The sequence below is a fragment of the Lonchura striata genome, chromosome 28, assembly GCF_050655825.1.
Source record: "Lonchura striata isolate lonStrDom1 chromosome 28, ASM5065582v1, whole genome shotgun sequence".
Classification (NCBI taxonomy): Eukaryota; Metazoa; Chordata; class Aves; order Passeriformes; family Estrildidae; genus Lonchura; species Lonchura striata.
In genome coordinates, this window is record NC_140730.1 from 8458968 (window position 1) to 8464126 (window position 5159).

A 5159-nucleotide genomic window follows, 5' to 3' on the forward strand; every position below is an offset into this window, starting at 1 on the left:
GGTAGACCTGGTATCCAGGAGCCGGGGTAGACCTTGTACCCGGCGGCCGGGGTAGACCTGGTATCCAGGAGACGGGGTAGACCTTGTACCCGGCGGCCGGGGTAGACCTGGTATCCAGGAGCCGGGGTAGACCTTGTACCCGGCGGCCGGGGTAGACCTGGTATCCAGGAGCCGGGGTAGACCTTGTACCCGGCGGCCGGGGTAGACCTGGTATCCCGGAGCCGGGGTAGACCTTGTACCCGGCGGCCGGGGTAGACCTGGTATCCCGGAGCCGGGGTAGACCTTGTACCCGGCGGCCGGGGTAGACCTGGTATCCAGGAGCCGGGGTAGACCTTGTACCCGGCGGCCGGGGTAGACCTGGTATCCCGGAGCCGGGGTAGACCTTGTACCCGGCGGCCGGGGTAGACCTGGTATCCAGGAGACGGGGTAGACCTTGTACCCGGCGGCCGGGGTAGACCTGGTATCCAGGAGCCGGGGTAGACCTTGTACCCGGCGGCCGGGGTAGACCTGGTATCCAGGAGCCGGGGTAGACCTTGTACCCGGCGGCCGGGGTAGACCTGGTATCCAGGAGACGGGGTAGACCTTGTACCCGGCGGCCGGGGTAGACCTGGTATCCAGGAGACGGGGTAGACCTTGTACCCGGCGGCCGGGGTAGACCTGGTATCCAGGAGACGGGGTAGACCTTGTACGCGGCGGCCGGGGTAGACCTGGTATCCCGGAGCCGGGGTAGACCTTGTACCCGGCGGCCGGGGTAGACCTGGTATCCCGGAGCCGGGGTAGACCTTGTACCCGGCGGCCGGGGTAGACCTGGTATCCCGGAGCCGGGGTAGACCTTGTACCCGGCGGCCGGGGTAGACCTGGTATCCAGGAGACGGGGTAGACCTTGTACCCGGCGGCCGGGGTAGACCTGGTATCCAGGAGCCGGGGTAGACCTTGTACCCGGCGGCCGGGGTAGACCTGGTATCCCGGAGCCGGGGTAGACCTTGTACCCGGCGGCCGGGGTAGACCTGGTATCCAGGAGCCGGGGTAGACCTTGTACCCGGCGGCCGGGGTAGACCTGGTATCCAGGAGACGGGGTAGACCTTGTACCCGGCGGCCGGGGTAGACCTGGTATCCCGGAGCCGGGGTAGACCTTGTACCCGGCGGCCGGGGTAGACCTGGTATCCAGGAGACGGGGTAGACCTTGTACCCGGCGGCCGGGGTAGACCTGGTATCCAGGAGACGGGGTAGACCTTGTACCCGGCGGCCGGGGTAGACCTGGTATCCAGGAGACGGGGTAGACCTTGTACCCGGCGGCCGGGGTAGACCTGGTATCCAGGAGACGGGGTAGACCTTGTACCCGGCGGCCGGGGTAGACCTGGTATCCAGGAGACGGGGTAGACCTTGTACCCGGCGGCCGGGGTAGACCTGGTATCCCGGAGACGGGGTAGACCTTGTACCCGGCGGCCGGGGTAGACCTGGTATCCCGGAGCCGGGGTAGACCTTGTACCCGGCGGCCGGGGTAGACCTGGTATCCCGGAGCCGGGGTAGACCTTGTACCCGGCGGCCGGGGTAGACCTGGTATCCCGGAGCCGGGGTAGACCTTGTACCCGGCGGCCGGGGTAGACCTGGTATCCAGGAGACGGGGTAGACCTTGTACCCGGCGGCCGGGGTAGACCTGGTATCCAGGAGACGGGGTAGACCTTGTACCCGGCGGCCGGGGTAGACCTGGTATCCCGGAGACGGGGTAGACCTTGTACCCGGCGGCCGGGGTAGACCTGGTATCCCGGCGGCCGGGGTAGACCTTGTTCCAGGCGGCCGGGGTAGACCTGGTATCCAGGAGACGGGGTAGACCTTGTACCCGGCGGCCGGGGTAGACCTGGTATCCCGGAGCCGGGGTAGACCTTGTACCCGGCGGCCGGGGTAGACCTGGTATCCCGGAGCCGGGGTAGACCTTGTACCCGGCGGCCGGGGTAGACCTGGTATCCAGGAGCCGGGGTAGACCTTGTACCCGGCGGCCGGGGTAGACCTGGTATCCAGGAGACGGGGTAGACCTTGTACCCGGCGGCCGGGGTAGACCTGGTATCCAGGAGCCGGGGTAGACCTTGTACCCGGCGGCCGGGGTAGACCTGGTATCCAGGAGCCGGGGTAGACCTTGTACCCGGCGGCCGGGGTAGACCTGGTATCCCGGAACCGGGGTAGACCTTGTACCCGGCGGCCGGGGTAGACCTGGTATCCCGGAGCCGGGGTAGACCTTGTACCCGGCGGCCGGGGTAGACCTGGTATCCAGGAGCCGGGGTAGACCTTGTACCCGGCGGCCGGGGTAGACCTGGTATCCCGGAGCCGGGGTAGACCTTGTACCCGGCGGCCGGGGTAGACCTGGTATCCAGGAGACGGGGTAGACCTTGTACCCGGCGGCCGGGGTAGACCTGGTATCCAGGAGCCGGGGTAGACCTTGTACCCGGCGGCCGGGGTAGACCTGGTATCCAGGAGCCGGGGTAGACCTTGTACCCGGCGGCCGGGGTAGACCTGGTATCCAGGAGACGGGGTAGACCTTGTACCCGGCGGCCGGGGTAGACCTGGTATCCAGGAGACGGGGTAGACCTTGTACCCGGCGGCCGGGGTAGACCTGGTATCCAGGAGCCGGGGTAGACCTTGTACGCGGCGGCCGGGGTAGACCTGGTATCCCGGAGCCGGGGTAGACCTTGTACCCGGCGGCCGGGGTAGACCTGGTATCCCGGAGCCGGGGTAGACCTTGTACCCGGCGGCCGGGGTAGACCTGGTATCCCGGAGCCGGGGTAGACCTTGTACCCGGCGGCCGGGGTAGACCTGGTATCCCGGAGCCGGGGTAGACCTTGTACCCGGCGGCCGGGGTAGACCTGGTATCCCGGAGCCGGGGTAGACCTTGTACCCGGCGGCCGGGGTAGACCTGGTATCCAGGAGACGGGGTAGACCTTGTACCCGGCGGCCGGGGTAGACCTGGTATCCAGGAGACGGGGTAGACCTTGTACCCGGCGGCCGGGGTAGACCTGGTATCCAGGAGACGGGGTAGACCTTGTACCCGGCGGCCGGGGTAGACCTGGTATCCAGGAGACGGGGTAGACCTTGTACCCGGCGGCCGGGGTAGACCTGGTATCCAGGAGCCGGGGTAGACCTTGTACCCGGCGGCCGGGGTAGACCTGGTATCCCGGAGCCGGGGTAGACCTTGTACCCGGCGGCCGGGGTAGACCTGGTATCCCGGAGCCGGGGTAGACCTTGTACCCGGCGGCCGGGGTAGACCTGGTATCCCGGAGCCGGGGTAGACCTTGTACCCGGCGGCCGGGGTAGACCTGGTATCCAGGAGCCGGGGTAGACCTTGTACCCGGCGGCCGGGGTAGACCTGGTATCCCGGAGACGGGGTAGACCTTGTACCCGGCGGCCGGGGTAGACCTGGTATCCAGGAGACGGGGTAGACCTTGTACCCGGCGGCCGGGGTAGACCTGGTATCCAGGAGACGGGGTAGACCTTGTACCCGGCGGCCGGGGTAGACCTGGTATCCAGGAGCCGGGGTAGACCTTGTACCCGGCGGCCGGGGTAGACCTGGTATCCAGGAGACGGGGTAGACCTTGTACCCGGCGGCCGGGGTAGACCTGGTATCCAGGAGCCGGGGTAGACCTTGTACCCGGCGGCCGGGGTAGACCTGGTATCCAGGAGCCGGGGTAGACCTTGTACCCGGCGGCCGGGGTAGACCTGGTATCCAGGAGACGGGGTAGACCTTGTACCCGGCGGCCGGGGTAGACCTGGTATCCAGGAGACGGGGTAGACCTTGTACCCGGCGGCCGGGGTAGACCTGGTATCCAGGAGCCGGGGTAGACCTTGTACCCGGCGGCCGGGGTAGACCTGGTATCCAGGAGACGGGGTAGACCTTGTACCCGGCGGCCGGGGTAGACCTGGTATCCAGGAGCCGGGGTAGACCTTGTACCCGGCGGCCGGGGTAGACCTGGTATCCCGGAGACGGGGTAGACCTTGTACCCGGCGGCCGGGGTAGACCTGGTATCCCGGAGCCGGGGTAGACCTGGTCTCCGTCCGCCCGGGTAGACCTGGTGTCGCGGCCGCCTGCGGAAGTTCACCAAGGGGTCGCTGTTCCAGGCTGCCTCCGGCTATGTCGACGTAGCGGTCGGCCTGCGCTGGCGCACCCTCCCGGTCGACTTCCACTCGTCTCCTTGGAGGCGTCGGCGGCCTTGGACTTATCTTTCCGTATATTGGGAGCGAGGTGACGGGCCGCGTCCCCGCAGGTTTCCAGGGTGCCTGCGTCGCAAGGCGGAGGATAGGGCGGCCGCGCCGCGCGGTCGTCGGGGCAGAGCGAGTGCCGCCTAGGCCGGGTGAGCCGCGTGGCTTGGTCCCGGTTCCCGTCCTGCCCAGGGCGCTCTTTCGGGGAGAGCTGCCCGAGAAGCCAGAGAGAAGAGAATGGGCAGTGTGAAGGGCCACCAGAGAGAGAGCCGAGAGCCGAGAGAGACGGCCCGAAAGACCGTGTCGAGAAGCCGCTCGCTGGCCGCAGCGAGGCGGTGAGAAGCCCCGCGTGTGTGTTGCTCCGCTCCGGTCGGCTGCCGTGCCGGCCCGGTTGAAGGGGGGGCGGCCCCCCTGGGACGATCGGTGGCAGGTGAGGCGGCGGCGCCTCGTCCCTTTTCCGCCTGGCCTTAAGCCGGGGCCCGCTCCGGCAGGCATTTTTCCGGCAGCCGGTCCGGTGGCAGTGGCCGGCAGCCGGGGGTCGACGCGGCCGGGCTTTTTTTTTCCCCGGCCCTCGCCCGAGAGCCTCCTCCCCGAGCAAGGCCCGGCCAGCCCGCCGCGGTGGCGGCGCCCGGTTCCCCCGCTCCCGACCTGTTTGCCAGCGTGTCCGTGTCGGAAGGGCAGCGGTGGGGCGCGCGGCCTGGCCTCGGCATTCGCCGCGTGGCCGGAGGGGCTCGGTGACGGCGGTCGCCCGATGAGCCGTGGAGCCGGGGTGGCGGCACCCCGTCCCACCGGCGCGTGCTGTTGAAGTCACCCCCTTCCTCGGCCTTAAGCCGGGGACCCGCCTTGCGGGCGGGCTGTTTTTTTCGCGGGCAGAGAGGGGCCGGCCGCGGTGGCCGGCCCGCCCTAGCACGGACCGAAGCCCCCGGCAGAGAGCAACCCCCGGAAGGTCGCGGGCGAGGCGGCGGCGCCTC